This window comes from Bos taurus, chromosome 10, assembly GCF_002263795.3.
Source record: "Bos taurus isolate L1 Dominette 01449 registration number 42190680 breed Hereford chromosome 10, ARS-UCD2.0, whole genome shotgun sequence".
NCBI lineage: Eukaryota > Metazoa > Chordata > Mammalia > Artiodactyla > Bovidae > Bos > Bos taurus.
Window position 1 is genome coordinate 68,558,147 of NC_037337.1, and position 17,219 is coordinate 68,575,365.

At 41.2% G+C, this 17,219-nt stretch overlaps 1 protein-coding gene across 2 annotated transcripts in view; it reads left to right on the forward strand.

Moving 5' to 3' along the window:
* PELI2 (pellino E3 ubiquitin protein ligase family member 2) overlaps nt 1-17,219 on the forward strand; it is a 200,064-nt gene that overhangs the window by 26,997 nt on the left and 155,848 nt on the right. The window lies entirely within an intron of this gene.

Sequence of the window (17,219 nt, forward strand, 5' to 3'; positions counted from 1 at the left end):
AGTTTGTCTAGTTGTCCTGTCACCCAAAGAGAGTGTTCATTCAGTAATAAAAGAACAGTAGTCTTGTCTGGTTGGTCAGAACCCAAGAGGCTGGCGGCAAAGCTTGGACCGTTAGGCTGTGATGGCTGGTGCCTAGTTCTGAATTGCTTCCTTGTAAACCTGGGGTTCCCATGGATGAGATAAAAGTATAATTTGTTTTTTGCTTATTTTGTTTTCTTTTAGTTTTGAGATAGAGTTGGTATACAGCACTGGGTATGTTTAAGGTGTATAGCATAGTCCCTTGACTTGTATTCCTTGCAAAATGATTACTACAGTGAGTTTCAGTTCAGTTCAGTCACTCAGTCGTGTCCGACTCTTTGTGACCCCATGAATTGCAGCACGCCAGGCCTCCCTGTCCATCACCAACTCCCGGAGTTCACTCAGACTCATGTCCATCGAGTCGGTGATGCCATCCAGCCATCTCATCCTCTGTCGTCCCCTTCTCCTGCCCCCAATCCCTCCCAGCATCAGAGTCTTTTCCAAAGAGTCAATTCTTTGCATGAGGTGGCCAAAGTACTGGAGTTTCAGCTTCAGCATTATTCCTTCCAAAGAACACCCAGGATTGATCTCCTTCAGAATGGACTGGTTGGGTCTCCTTGCAGTCCAGGGGACTCTCAGGAGTCTTCTCCAACACCACAGTTCAAAAGCATCAATTCTTCGGCACTCAGCTTTCTTCACAGTCCAACTCTCACATCCATACATGACCAAAGGAAAAACCATAGCCTTGACTAGACGGACCTTTGTTAGCAAAGTAATGTCTCTGCTTTTGAATATGCTATCGAGGTTGGTCATAACTTTCCTTCCAAGAGTTTAGTTACCATCCATTGTTTGTATAAAAGTGTAACTTGTTTTAGTCAATTTAAGACAAAGTGATATGATTAAAAAACTAAAATGTTTAAAACTCTTCAGGTGTTGTTATGTCTCCTGTGTGTCTAGATCTGGAAAATTAAATGTAGCATAGATGTTGTTAGACCAGAATCTCGCATGAATCTTCAGGACCCTTGCATCGGGAGCTTCTGTGGAGGACGGGCTGGCAAATACACACCTATCCCTCTTTTGTCTGCCAAGATTTTTCTGAGGTGGAATTTGTCTCCCAGCTCTTAGGAGGTGATTTGTTTCATGGGCCATATTTATGGATTTGAGGTATTTTATTACAAGGAAAGTGCCTTGTAGCATTGTACAAAGGCACAGGCTTAAACAAATGAGCAATGTATTGTTTGCAGCCATTCAGTGCAGTATCAGCGTGTTCTGATCTTTTCCAGTTCTAGAGAGTTCTTTCATGAACAGTGATCTCTAATTTACTGCGACTTGGACCTGCCCATCCCTCTTTAGTGACCTTTGAAATAAAACGTAGCTGTGAGCCCATGAGCAGAATTTCACATACTGACAGTGTTCAGCCTTTTACATTGTTGCTCATCCTCTTAAACTCAAGTTTTCTTGAAGTAAATAAACAATAAATATATTATCCATTTAAAAATCTGTGGTATAAAATTGGGACATGCCACATCTTGAATGTGATAACCTCTGATGGGTCTTTGTGTCCCCACTGAGCTGAGACCCTGTGGGGCTCACACTTGGAATCTGCTCCGCTGACCAATGACTGTCCTCCAGTGCTCACAGCCGAGTGTCAGAATTAGGGACTTTGTGCTTAGAAGTGAGAGCTTTCCCACTAACTCTTGGAGTCTGTTTCATTTAGAGCCATTTCTTCCCAAAATGGAAGAAATGCAAAAAGGAAATCATTTCCTGTCCTGTCATTTCCCTGAACGCTATTCTTGGAAGAAAGGGTTACTAGAGGAAATCTCAAGGTTACTAGCAATCTGCAGTCCCAGCAGTGACAAATTGACATAGCTTCTCATTTCTTTTTCTTTTTAACAAATAATTGCCTTTTCTTAAGGAAGCTGTCACATGTTTGTCATTGAAGATACAGAAAATACAGAAACATATGAAGGGGGACATCAAGTGCGCACAGGTCCCAGCACGGGAGGAGACAGCTGCTGCCGTGTCCCCTGGCCACCCACAGGTCCCACCTGCTTCTCTGCCCGGCACACTCACTCAGCACGTGCAGAACCAGCTAGAATCGGATCCTGTTCTGGGTCTGCCTACACTTCTCAGTGGCTCCCAAGGCCCTGGCAGTCTGGCTCATGCTCCTGTGTTCTCCTTTCCTCCCCCCTCAGTCTCTGTCACAGCATTTGTGTCCTTTATAGACCATCTTTATGGACCACTTCCTATTTTGTATTTTGTTTGTTTATTTGGGTTTGGTCTGTCTCTCACAATGGAGTGTGAGCTCTGCAAAGCACAAGGGCATGTCACCATAGTATCCCTAGGGCTGGCAAGTGCCTGGAATATTGTGGGGGCTTAGAAGTTTAAGATGCAATAAGTGAATGAATGAATATACACAATTATATATACACATTTGTCCTTTACAAAATTCTGTTTGGTTTTTTTTACCCCCCATATTAGTAGTTTCTTTTCATTTTAAGTGAAGCACATGAGATTACAATGGCGTACTTTTTTTTTTTTTAAGGCACTAAAGGTTAGTATTTTTAGTAAAAAAAATAAGAGTATATAGTCTTTCTATTTTAAATTAAAAAGATCCAGACTACTGTACTATATTTAAAACTTAAAAAAAAGAAATTTAGGCTGGATTTAGATCTCTTTTTTTAACCTGTACTTCTTTTTTTCTTTTGAATAATTTTAATCTTACATAAAAATCACAAAAATAGCACAGAGTTCACGAATACTCTTTGCCCCACTTCCTCTAATGTTTATAAGCGTTTGTAACCATGGAGCAACATTAAGATCAGGAAACTGACACCAGTACAGTACTAGAACCTGAACTACCAGCATTACGGACGTGCATTTCGGAGATGGTCCCCTGCTGACTGTTTCCCATTCTGGGACCCAGTCCAGGATCTCACATTCCATTCGCTGTCCTATCTCCTTAGTCCCCTCCAATCTGTGACAGTTCATCAGTGTTTCATGACCATCACTCTTCTGATGAGTACCGGTCAGCTGTTTGTAGATTGTCTCTCAGTGTGGGTTGGTCTAACGTGTCCTCATGAGTAGATGGAGGCTAAGCAGTTTTGTCAAGAAGTAACATGCCAGTGTTCTTGCCTGGAGAATCCCAGGGACGGGGGAGCCTGGTGGGCTGCCGTCTATGGGGTCACACAGAGTTGGACATGAGTGAAGTGACTTAGCAGCAGCAGCAACATGCTCTACTCAGGATAGCCTGTCAGGAGTATGTGAAGGTGAAATGTCTTACCTTGAGCATTTGGCTAAGGTGATAGCTGCATAATTTTTCCTCTGTACTGATACTGTTTTTCCTTTGGATCAGTATCTTGTGGGGGAGACACTTTGAAACTGATTTTCGTGTTTTCTGTAAACATCCCGCATCTGTCTTGCCTGTAGCAATTGGCACTATGATGTCTGCCTGGTGGTGGTTTTGTGTTTTCTTCATTCTGCTTACATTTATTATTCGGAATTCTTCTGTGAAGAATTGTCCCTTCTTCTTTTATGTATTTATTATTCATATCAAGATGAAGTTATGGATATTGTATTTTATGGGTTATCTCTAAAAGTATTACTGTTCATTTTATTGCTCCAGTTGTTCATCTCCACTGGGAGCTCCTCCTTGTCCTTTTGTCATATACCCCAACCTTTGTCAATGCTTCTTTGTTTTCTGGCACCATAAGATGTTTCGGGCTTATCTTGTATTTTTCCTGCCCCAGCCCTGGAATCAACCATTTTCCAAGGAGCCTTGGTTCCTTTTATTGAAGAATGATATTTCAAAACCAAGGTCTTAGTATTAAATGAGCTCATTGCTACCAGGGTATTATTGGTTCTTTGCTCTCTCAGTGGACAGAGCTAGGAAAACACACACACACACACATATACATGTTTATGTACATGCTATGTCACATGTCTGACCATGCGACCCTGTGGACTGTAGCCCACCAGGCTCCTCTGTCCATGGGATTCTCCAGGCAAGAATACTGGAGTGGTTTGCCATGCCCCTCTCCAGGGGATCTTCCTGACCTAGGGATCGCACTTGGGTCTCCTGCATCGGTAAATGGTTTCTTTACCAATAGCACTACTTGGGAAGCCCGTATATATATATGTGTGTGTGTGTGTGTGTGTGTATACACACTAACCTGTGCTTCCATGTACATCTATATTCTTTCTGTATCTTTGTATCTGTAAAAATATATTTATTAAGAGCCATTGGTCTATACTGGTCCCTCTCATTCCAGTCCAACATCACACATTTCATTCTAGCCTTCTCTCTTACTTCTAACTTATTTCTTAGGCAAGGAGAAACCCGATTCTCATGATCTATAGTGTATTTAGTTTTTAGTTCAATCCTATTGTATCATTGAGGTTTCAGCTAGAGAAACAGAACTATTAGAAGATATATTAAAAGATTTATTGCAAGGAATTGTCTTACGTGATTGTGTGGGCTGGTTCGGCAAGGCTGAAATCAGAGCAGGCCATCAGAAAGGGCAGAATGGGACTCTTGGGTGTGAACTGAAGCTGTGTCCACAGGTGGGATTTTTTTTAATTAATTATTTTTAATTGGAAGGTAATTACTTTGCAATATTGTGGTTTTTGCCATACATCAACATGAATCGGCCATAGGTATCCATGTGTCCCTCCCATCCTGAACCTCGCTCCCAATTCCCTCCCCACCCTATCCGTCTATGTTGTCACAGAGTACCAGCTTGCATGCCCTGCCTCATGCATTGAACTTACACTGGTCATCTATTTTACATATGATAATGTGTATGTTTCATGCTATTTTCTCAAATCATCCCACCCTCTCCTTCTCCCACTGAGTCCAAAAGTCTGTTCTTTATGTCACAAGCAGGATATCTAAGGAAGCCTTAGCTTTGCTGTTAAAGCCTCATTGAATCAGTCCCATGCAGATTATCTGGGATAACCATAATCAGCTGGTTATGGGCTTTAATTACATTTACAAGACACCTTCACAGCAACCCCTAGGTTAGTATTTTATTGAATAGGTGGAAACTGTAGTCTAACCACATTGGCTTATGATACTAACCATCACACTTTGCATGTGAACGAAATGGTGACAGAATTGCTAACCCATAACTCTGAGAAGCAGATACAGTAGTGCAGCTTGGTTTTTAAGCACTCCGTTTTCTGTGTAAAATTTATGGACACAATGGTGAATATAGAATGACGTTTGTCATAATCTCCAGTTACCCCTGCTGTTTGTAATCTTGTTTATTGTTTGTCTTCTCACTAAACCCCTATTAATTTTTGCCCTGTATCCCCAAGACTGGGTCTGGAGCCCTGCACAGTGACTGCGTGTTGAATGAGCAAAATGAGTAAGACCACCCATATCCTAATATTTCTTTTCTGCCAACTTTCTCCTTTCCCGGTGTTCAAGAGAGAATAGTGAAATAGAGGATGCAGTTTGGAAGGGGATTAAAAAGAGACTAAAAGATGGGTGTTAGGTTAATAAATCCTGGTTTCCAGGGAAGTGTTTTACACGTGTTCTCTACATTGGGATAGTTCACTAACAGGCGGAAGTCCATCCTGCCCCTCCCTGCTCCTCCCGCTCCTACCCCTACTCCCACCACCGTCAGTTTTCTGTCTTTGAGAAAAGAATCACTTCCATGGTTTAAAGCTTCAGAATAGATTAGTTGAGGGCATTACCAGACAGTAGCAATTCACATTTTTGCGGTTTAGGAGTAGTAGCATAATGTAGACTGTCATTTATTGAACCATATTTTATGAGTATTTCTCCTATGCTGTGCATTTGGGCTACAGAGAGGAAGAGATGCGGACTCTGCTATTAACATATATATATTTTAGTGCATTGTTTCTAACTTCAGTAATACATAGTTCTATTTCAAAGGGAAAAATGTATCTTGCATCCTCAGTGTTGACTTACGTTACTTTTGTAATGATGTTACTTAGGTATGTACAACCACGTTACTAGGAATGAACACATTATGCTTATATCTCTTTTACCACTAGAAACCAAAGCCAATTTGCAAGTCATGTAAATCCAAATTAACTGAAATTAATGTGACAGATGAAGTTGTTTTGCTAAATCAAAAGCAAAAATGTTTGTATTAAACATTTTTGATACAGAATTTTGCATTGACTCATAAGGATTGAAGGTTTTTAAATATAAATTTATTTATTTTAATTGAAGGCTAATTACTTTACAATATTGTATTGGTTTTGCCATACATCAACATGAATCTGCCACAGGTGTACACGTGATCCCCATCCTGAACCCCCCTTCCCCCTCCCTCCCCATACCATCCCTGTGGGTTGAAGTTTTAATGCTTCTATTTCTCACTATCAGTTCCCTTCGGGGACTGAAGTCTTTGTTCTTGTTCGGTGCAGTGTAATTTCACTGGGCCTTCTCTTGACCCCGATGCTTCATTGGCATAGTAGGTCTGCCTCCATTGGTTTCTTGTTAGAGCTAGATGATGAAAATGGGAATAGTTTGCATCATCTTGACTCTAAATGCAGAACAAACTGGGCCACTGAAAAAGAAGACAGAAAATATGCTTCTTGATATATTACAGAGCACCAAGAGTACATCCACGAATCCCTCCTGGAGAAACATTTGTTCAGGATAGAGAGAGATGTGCAAACAGAGTTCCCACATGAACCCAGTGCTGTGCTGGAGTTACATGTAAGGTTCATTGGGGTGGTAGGCGAAAATGGTAGTGTTTGCAGGGGAAGCTTGAAGGATGAGGAGGAGGAGTTGGAGAACTAACAGCATGTAGAAGGTCGTGGGGCCTTGTAACACGGGGAGTTCAATAGTGTTGTTGGAGTATACATACTACAAAGGAGAACTTTTGGAGTTGATGGTAGCATTCTAACATAGTCTCATTGTGAAATTCTGGTGTTTACATGCTGACAGATAAATTTTGCTTGTGTTATAACATTCATCTTAGAGTCTTCATATTTTTTTTTCTGTTGATGAGCAGTCTGTTTTTCTTTTTTACAGCTTTATTGATAAATAATTTATATACCATTCCATTTGCCTGTTTCAGCATGTATTTCAGTGGTTCAGTAATATATATATTCATTTATGCATTCATCACCCCAGTGCAGTTTTGGAACACTTTCATTAGCCCATAATGTTCCCTCATGCCAGTCTGTAGTGAATTCCTGTTCTTTCCCTTGGCTCTAAACAACCACTGATCTGCTTTCTGTCCCTATAATTTTGCCTTTTCTAGTGATATCATTGGATCATACCATATGTTGTCTTTTGTGTCTGGCTTACTTCATTCAGCATAATGTTTTTGAGCTTCATCCATGTTGTAGCATGTATCAGGACATCATTCCTTTTGATGACCACGTGATATCACATTATGTGGATGTGTACCACATTGTGTTTTTCATACCATTTGATGGACAGACCCCTTGGACTGTTTCCAGTTTTCGGCCATTGTGAATAATGCTGTTGTAGTCATTTGCTGATGGCAAGTCTTTGTGTGGACATATGTTTTAGTTTTTTTGGGGTTGTAGAATTACTGGTCTCATGATAAGTGTCTGTTTAACTTTTTAAGAAACTGCCAAACTTTTCTAAAGACTGTACCATCCCACTGAGTGTATAGTCTTATTGGCAACATGTCATATTGTATCTTGGGCAGAGGGAAGGAGAAGAGATCAAAGTCACTGTCGTGGCCACCTGATGTCCTGAATTCCTACACCAGCACCAAATTGCACAGGATGGCATGCTGACAGCGTTGCTTTCTTTTTCTCTTTTATTGGAGTATAATTGCTTTACAGTGTTGTATATGTTTCTGCTGTACAGCAAAGCGAATCAGCTACGTGTATGCATTGGTGTCTCCCTCTTAGGCCTCCCTCCCTCCCCCACCCCACCCTCCTAGGTCGTCACAGAGCACAGAGCACCGAGCCAAGTGCCCCGTGCTATACAGCAGCCTCCCAGTAGTATTTGTTTTACACGTGGTATTGTATATATCTCAGTGCTACTGTCCCAATTCGTCCCTCCCACTCTTTCCATGCCGTGTCCACTTTCTGTTTGATGTTAATTACTTTTTCTCTTTATGAACTCTGGTTTTATGTGAACTATTTGTCGGACACTAGAATCCGCAAAAATACCCCAGCAGTAATCTCCAGTCTCCTCATAGCTGTCTTATCCTTTAATAAACTACTCTGGCCCAGCTTTTAGGAAGTAAGGGAAAAGCCAGGAATGTTGTAGGAGGATGAGCAAGTATTTTTAAGTGTGTGGTTTGGGTGTGTGTTGAGAAGGAACGCTGGAGTATCCTTAATGTCATTACCCATGCGGTTTGTTGACCACAGCGTCATCACTCTGGCATTGTCTCTGAGTCAGATTTGGTACAAGACTCATTATTCTGTTTGTAACTGGTCCAGGAATAGACTGGTTGAGGTTTAAAGTGTTACGAGCATCAGGTGGGAAGTACAGATGATGTCATACCTTTTGGTCATGATGTGAAGTCCAGCATCCAGATCGCTGTCTCTTCAGTCTGCCTCCTTTCCTGAAGTCCCTGTGTAATTGATACTGTGGGCTATGCAGACCGTACCTGGCAGTCAGCCTAGATCCTTCTTTCACGTCTCACATCAAGGTGTTTTAAAACATTTTCTTCCTTACATCCCACCTGCCTCCTCTTTCCCATCCCTGCCATGTCTGTTGCCTCCTGATTCTTTTTCATCTTCTCCCCCATTCTAGTTCACCCTTCACTGGTCTACTGGAGAGGTCTGTTATCAATGGAAAGCAATTTGTGTGACCCTGTTAGGATTTGTGTAAAAACATGTGTATGTGTGTGATTGACTACAGGATAAAGTGTAAACTTTGCGTGGGGTAGAGACCTTGACACGGGCAGCCTGCCCTCCTAGGCTACCTCCAGTCCGAGTGCACTGCTCACAGCCTCCTGCCCCTCTCTGGGGCTTCCAGCCTCTGCAGGTCCTACTCTGGTGTCTGGGAGACCCTGTCCTTCCCCACCCGTGTCCATTCTTAGCACATAACTTCAGCCTTCTGCGAGTTAGTGTAGGTGCCCAGGCTGCCTGAAACCTTCCCAGATGCCATACTCTGCCCTCTGGTTCTCTTGCCTTGCAGGGCTTTTCACAGACCCCTCTGTTTATTTGATCTTGTCCCAGAGTACTGTCACCCTGTGCTGCTCTGTCCCTCTCTGGGCTGTGTACCCCCTGGTGGAAATGCTTTTCTTATACATTTGTGACCTTGGCGTCTAGTGCAGCGCGTGGTACCAAGTGTGCACTCAGTAAGGATGTGCAGGTGAGAGACCCGAGGGGTCTGGGCTAAAGGTGGTGGGAGCAGCAACTGCTCGGTCACTGCATCTTCATGCAGCTTTAGATCCAAACCCACCCGCTGTTGAAAGGACTTCATGAGAAGTGCCTCCTCTTCATACTGTTTCAGTAATGAACACCCTCATGCTCAGAAAATGGAAACTTCTGTTTTACCCAGATCCTTTATACTAGGGCTTAAGCCTTCTTTTCTAGCCTTAGTATATCCGGATCCTTCTGTGAAAGTAAACAAAACATATAAGCCAGAATTGTAATAATTCATAGCACTGAAACAGGAGTTGGGAAGTTAGATGCCAAGATGTGTGAACTTATTAGATAGGCTTTAAACCATATATATCCCCAAGTATTGAAAAGTGAGGGCTTTGTATACAATGTGCCTTTTCCTGTTTAACTTTCTCTTTATGCACAGTTCTGCTTTATTTTGGGTATATATTGTGGATGCAGCAGTTCATTCTTTATCCCTTTTTATTTCTACAACTTGCCCAGTGTAATGCCACGTAGAATTACACTTTATAAAATAACGCCTGCCTGCATGAGCTTGAGCCATCTTTGAGGACAGTGCTGTAAGGAAGGAAATGGAAAGAGAATCTATCCCATCACCAAGTATTTGGTTTCAATGGTTCCAGTTTCCTTGGAGGTGGGAGCCCACCTTTTACGTTTTTAGAAAACTATATTACAGTTGTGAAGGATCTTTTTAAGTCATTCTACTAAATTAATTTTTACCTGATCTTCAGGAGTTGTATTCTTAATTCATTTCCATATTTTATCACTTCTCATACCTTTGCAGCATGTGTGGGTAAGGTGTTCAGATCTCTATTTGAAATATTAGATGCTTTATTATTTTTGTTCTTGGTTTAAGAGCAGGTATCTTTTGGTGATGGGGGTGGGGGGGGTTGCTTCCCAAGTGGCACTAGTGGTAAAGAATCCGCCTGCCAGTGCAGGAGGCACAAGAGACACGGGTTCAATCCCTGGGTCGGGAAGATCCCCTGGAGGACAGGATGGCAACCCACTCCAGTATTCTTGCCTGGAGAATCTCATGGACAGAGGAACCTGGTGGGCTACAGTCCATGGGGTTGCAAAGAGTTGGAGGCAACTGAACACACACACACATCTTTCAGAGGATAATGCAGATATTTTGTGTTTTACTTTTATAATTTTTAAGGGAGATTTAATGTCCTTTATTGGAGAAGGAAATGGCAACCCACTCCAGTGTTCTTGCCTGGAGAATCCCATGGACAGAGAAGCCTGGTAGGCTGCAGTCCATGGGGTCGCGCAGAGTCGGACACGACTGAAGTGACTTAGCAGCAGCAGCAGCAATGTCCTTTATGTTCAGAGCATACATTTTTTTCCTTTTTTGGTGAGGGGTTGGGGAGAGACTTAACAGCTCCTGCTTTCCTATAACTTTCTGTGCTGGCCCCAGCGACATTGTGGACAAGATTGATGGCTTTTTCTAGAAATCCATGGCATAGACATTACCGATATTGTTGAGAAGAAATTTTAATAACTTAGACCTCTATAGTTATGCTTGGTACTTTCCTTCTCAAGGCAGGTGTAAGAATAAATAAGGTAAAGTGCTTTGATCTCCTCAAAAGCAAAACAGTTTGAGAAGGAATCATAATGGGGATTATGTCCCTGGCAACAAAAAGCACTGTGTAACTGTCAAGTATGTCTGATGGTTAACACTAAGACTCAGTGTTGACTGCCAGAATGCCAACTTGAGGGAAACCGTTTCTCCACAGGTAGCCAAAGTAAAGAAACTCATTTGAACAGAGTTTAAGAATCAAGATGTATTTTAATAAATGCCATGAGTGTTGATTGATCGAATATAACCTTGTTATTGATTCCATTATCTATTTCTCTTACGTTTAGTTTTTTTTTTTTTTCTTTTACCATTTTGGTAAATACTTTTGAGTAGTCACAAAATTTTCAGGTTAGCCTGTAGATCTGACATAGTACTTAGTGGCGCAATATTTATTAATGAATTTTGGGAGTAGATACTTTACTTTACATAAGTAAGTGTTTAAATATCTGTTTACATGTATTTTGAACTGTTTATAATACTTGAAAAATACCTTAGAATCTTTTGTTTCTACAATTGTAAATATTTGAAAGCCTAGCTGGTAGAAAAGGGACAGGTTTAGTTGTGTTGCTTAAGACCTGACATGGAGAACTCGATAAAGAAACCAAATGTAATGTAACGTAGAGAAGACTCGTATGGGCCCCAGCACAAGCTGGCTGCCCCATGGCTGTGTGCCAGTAGTGGGCGGCTGGGTGGCAGTCTGTCTCAGACACAGAAGAGTTGGCTGTTGGTGGCAGTGGGAAGGCTAGACCAAGGTTTCTTCAACCCTCAGTTTTGTGACCCCTTGGACTGCAGCACGCCAGGCTTCCCTGTCCATCACCAACTCCTGAACTTACTCAAACTCATGTTCATCTAGTCAGTGATGCCATCCAACCATCTCATCTTCTGTCATCCCCTTCCTCCTCCCACCTTCAATCTTTCCCAGCATCAGGGTCTTTTCCAGTGAATCAGTTCTTCACATCAGGTGGCCAGCGTATTGCAGTTTCAGCTTCAGCATCAGTCCTTCTAATGAATATTCACAACTGATTTCCTTTATGGTGGACTGGTTTGATCTCCTTGCAGCCCAAGGGACTCTCAAGAGTCTTCTCCAACACCACAGTTCAAAAACATCAATTCTTCAACCCTAGATCCTGAGAAATCTGATGGAACTTTACAGATAAGACTGAAGTCTTAGGGAGATTAAATGATTTTGTCTTTTGGAGGTTAAGAACTTAAGAAAACAAGACCTTCACGCACCTTTGTCATATTTATAGCCAAAGCTTAGAAAAAAATGAAAATGAGATTGAGGATAAATTGAGGGTGTGTTGCTGACCAGTGTCTGGCAGTGACATCTGCCCGCATCCACCCATGATACCCTGTGTTACTCTGAAGCATCGTTGTTCACTCTAGGAGCAATTTTAAGGGTTTAATGCCACATAGCTGTTGCATATAGAGTCCCTTCTGCTTCTTCCTGTCCCCTGCCCCCTTCTCCCATCCATCTGGCGAATTTTTTTAATCATTCTTTTTGTTTTTACTAATTTTTCTGAATTAAATTTTTTAAAATTAATTTTTATTGGAGTATAATTGTTTTACATTGTTGTGTTAGAGAAGAAATCTGTGGAGTGATGCACAGATGGGAAGTAAAAATTCATCCGATTAATCAGCTATAAGTATGCATAGTATGTATAATATTACAGTATATTATGTTTCTCCCCTGTGACCTCTCTCTCGACCCCTGTGTCTCTTTAGCCCATACTTGACTGACCCAGGCTTCCCTGGTAGCTCAGCTGGTAAAGAATCCGCCTGCAATGCGGGAGACCCCAGTTCAATTCCTGGATCAGAAAGTGATAGGCTACCCATTCCAGTATTCTTGGACCTCCCTGGTGGCTCAGATGGTAAAGAATCCACCCGCAGTGCGGGAGACGTGGGTTCAATCCCTGGATCGGGAAGATCCCCTGGAGAGGGGAACGGCTACCCACTGCCCTAACCCTAACCCCTAACCCTGCAGTGTTCTGGCCTGGAGAATTCCATGGACAGAGGGGCCTGGCAGGCTACAGGTCGTGGGGTCGAAAAGAGTCAGACACGACTGAGTGACTTTCACTCACTTCACTGACTGGCCCCGGTGCTCCATTCTTGGTGCTCCCTTTGGACTTCAACCAGATCCACTTTAGAACAACTGTGTTGTAGTGGTGTGTGTTTCTCTGGGGACTGAACTTGCTAACTATGAATTTGATAATGCCTCAGCCATTGGAACATACCTGTTCTGCCGGGACCCAGTCAGAGTGTTTGGGTTTTCACTCCAGCTCTGTAATGTCAACTGATTGCTTCATGGTGCCTCAATTTATCATCTATTGGCTGAGGATATTAATAGCATCCCCCTCCACCCACTGCCATATAGGTTTGTTAAGAAAATTAAGGAGTTAATATGTGTGTTTAGAATAGTGTCAAGTAAGCATTTAATAAGTTGTAGTTATTATCTGGACCAAAACTGAGAACCAGGTTATTAAGAAATGCATTACTAAGTTTTTTTTTTTTTTTTTTAAAGAAAGCAAAGCATGTTCTGAGCTAAAACAAAAATGTGGCTAAGTTTCTCTTAATAAAGCTACTCCCAAAATACACCAAAATAGTAGAGCTGAATTGTAGTAGATGTTTCCACTCTCATGAAAAAGCCCAGCATGGAGCAATCCATCATTGCTACAGTCCATGGGGTCCTTCGAAAACCCATCTCCATTCATGTTATTACTCTCAGGGAGCTGGTCTCACAGAGTACAAGGGTCCTGTCTCCCATCCGTATTCCAGACCTCAGGGAAGAGGAAAGTCAGGAGAAGTGCTCTTAGCCTGAAGGAGAGGAGCCAGAAGTTGCCTATATCATTTATGGTCCTAGTCCTGTGTCCCCGACAGTCACATGACCACACTTACCTGCAGGGGAAACAGAGGGTTTCCCCCAGTTGGACTGGTTAGAGTGCCAGCTCTGCCACTGAACGGCTGTGAGACTTGGGGGAAGTTGCTTCACCTCTCTGTGCCTATTTTCTTGTTTATAAAATGGAGGTAAGTGAAGCATCTGAAAGTGAAATCTAGTCACTCAGTCATGTCCGACTCTTTGCGACCCCATGGACTGTAGCCCCCCAAGCTCCTCTGTTCACGGAATTCATCAGGCAGGAATACTGGAGTGGATTACCATTTCCTTCTCCAAAGTGAAGTACCTACTGTGCTTCAGTTAACTCAAAGCATGGAGTTACCGTGAGGATTCCATTAAGTTCATTAATACATAGGAATCATTCAGGACAGTGCCTGGCACAAAGGAGACATTATGTATGTATCAGTGACTATGATTATTTTACCAAAAGATAGAAAGGAATATGATTATTGGGGAACAGTGAACAGTCTCTGCCATTAGAGGACAACCAGAGACTGAGCTCCCAGCCTGCCTCATTAGCTGAGGTTTCTGGGTGGCTGCAACTTTGTTATAATCACTGCAGGTCCCAGGAACTTTTACACTCCTGTCTTGCACAGGTCTTGTTTAGGCCTCCCTTGGGTCAGTACAAGAAAGGTTTATGAGCTGTGTTTATGGTTTTGACCTCTTAGTTTCTCATTTCTAGCTCTTCCTTCACTGTGGCTTGTCATTAATATACCAAGGAAGTAAATTAAAGGAAACATTCTATTTACAACTATATTAGTTTATAACATTCATTCTTCATTATAGTAGTTATAGTAGTAAAAAGATGATTGTAAAGTGAAGTCCATTTCCAGTTGGTGTTAATCAGAAAATGTGTATAAATGGGAAATGGAATTGCAATATGCAATACAGCTGTTTCTAACTTCTGCTTTTTTTCCCCAAGACATTATCCCCCTGCGTTTGTAGTAACAGTGGGCTGCATGGTGTAAGTGCATTCTTCCCTTCGAAGTTCCCAAACTTGACTGCTTGGTCCAGGAAATTGTTGGCTCTGCACATGCCATGAGAGTGGGCTGTTAGACCAAGTCAGTGGGAAATACTGTCTGCCATGTCTTCCGCTTGGTGATTCATGGGACATATTAGCATATTATGGATGTGAGCAAATAAACCTGCTTAATTTTCTTTAATTCACTTGACAGACTGGCTTCAAAATGAATTTTTTTGTTTATTGATTTGAGTAGTGATGCTATAACTATTTTTGGTGAAGAGGATTCTATATGTACTGGCTTGCTGCTGCTAAGTTGCTTCAGTCGTGTCCGACTCTGTGCGACCCCATAGACGGCAGCCCACCAGGCTCCCCCGTCCCTGGGATTCTCCAGGCAAGAACACTGGAGTGGGTTGCCATTTCCTTCTCCAATGTATGAAAGTGAAAAGTGAAAGTGAAGTCACTCAGTCATGCCCAACTCTTAGTGACCCCATGGACTGCAGCCCACCAGGCTCCTCCGTCCATGGGATTTTCCAGGCAAGAGTACTGGAGTGGGGTGCCATTGCTTTCTCCGTACTGGCTTGGACAGTATGAAAAATCCCAGTCTGCCTCCCAAGTTTAAGGCAGATCAGGCTGCTAATTGTGTGAGTTGCCTGCAGTTCCTGATCTTAACTGCATTCGAGTCAAGGTGTGAACAGAAAGCCTAATACCATTTTCATCTGGAGGGAAACCACCAGAAAGACATGGAAGTTTGGCATTGCATGATTAGTGGTGCAGAGAATTTTCTTCTTTTAGGAATTAATCTCTTCTTATAGGTAACAGGAATTTTAGACTTAAAATTTCAACAGTCTCTGTCTTTAGACCCAAGAAATCATTTTCCTACCCTGATGATAAATTACAGGGGTTAGAAGTTTGATTAGGATTGTACATAAAATAAATAAATATATCTGTGTCAAGAATATCTATAGTAAAAATGGAAAACTTGGGAATCTTTACAAGTTTTAAAAATTCAAGAATGATAGGTGCAAAGAGGTTTTTGTAGAATAACAGCTTTCACAGCTGTGAAAAACCAAGTTCTTGGGTGCCTGAGAAAATCTATGCATGAATGGTCTTTTCAATGTGGCCGTTTAACAACTTAGACACATTGTGGCCTTCTTTTGAGTATAAATTTAAATCTTCTTTAGGTCCTCAGGGTTGATTTTATTTCTAGGTCTTGTTTCAGATCTAAATTGATTAATACTGTATTCTTAGAAGTCCACCTTTATTTCGTGAAATATATACTTTTAAAACATTTAATTCATTTGAAAAATACACTCAACATAGATGTTTTTAAAAGATACTGAAAATATAAGCACTAAATCATATAGTTTCTAACAATAATTGCTTAATATTTTAGTGTGTTTATTTCAGTCTTCCCTATTAAATAATTTGAACATGTTAGAGATGATACCATATGCATATTTTTTATTCTCTGGTTTTCAAAATCCTTTTTCATTGCTATTAAGAATTTGCAGTAAATATAATTTCATCATATAGAATTATAATTATCAAGTTAATCCATTATTATTGAACAATTTAGGTTATTTACAGTCTTTTGCCATTATAAATAATGACATAGTTAACATTTTTGTGCATAAAACTCTACTTATATTTCAAAACTATATTGTGAGGATAGATTCCTTCAAATTAGTTACTAGCTCAAAGAACATAAGTACATTTATTAAGGCTGTTGATACATATTACTAATTATTTTACAGTGAGGTTGTGCCAGTTCAGGGTCTTACCAGTGATATACTTGAATTCTGTGTCATTTCAACAGTTTGATAATTTTATTGGCAAATAACGATCTTGATTTAATTTCATTTTCTGATTACTGATGAGATTGAACGTTAAAAAGAAATGTCCTTTAGCCATTGTTTCTTCTCTGTGAATGTTCTATTCATGTTCTTTGCTTATTTTTCTGTAGTATATCTGTGAGGATGTCTGTTTTTCCTTTTACTTGTAGTAGCATTTACCTATTAATGTTATTAAGCTTTTTCATATTATTACCAGTGGTTTTTCTAGTTTTGTTGGACATATAATTTTAGAGTTCCTGATATGCAAAAGTTTCACATTTTTACGCATTTAAATGTACCAATATTTATGTTTGTAGGCTTTTTTTTTTTAACTGTGTTTATGTTTAGAACATTATTATTGACTTAAGTAGGGCTTTCCAGGTGACACTAGTGGTAAAGAATCCACCTACCAGTGCAGGAGACACAAGAGATGCTGGTTTGATCCCTGGGTCAGGAAGATCCCCTGGAGTAGGAAATGGTGCCCCACTCCAGTATGTAGCCTACCAGGCTCCTCTGTCCATGGGATCTTCCAGGCAAGAGTACTGGAGTAGGTTGCCATTTCCTTCTGCAAAAATATTTCTTTGAGCCCCTTTTTTTTGAGGGGGCAAGAAT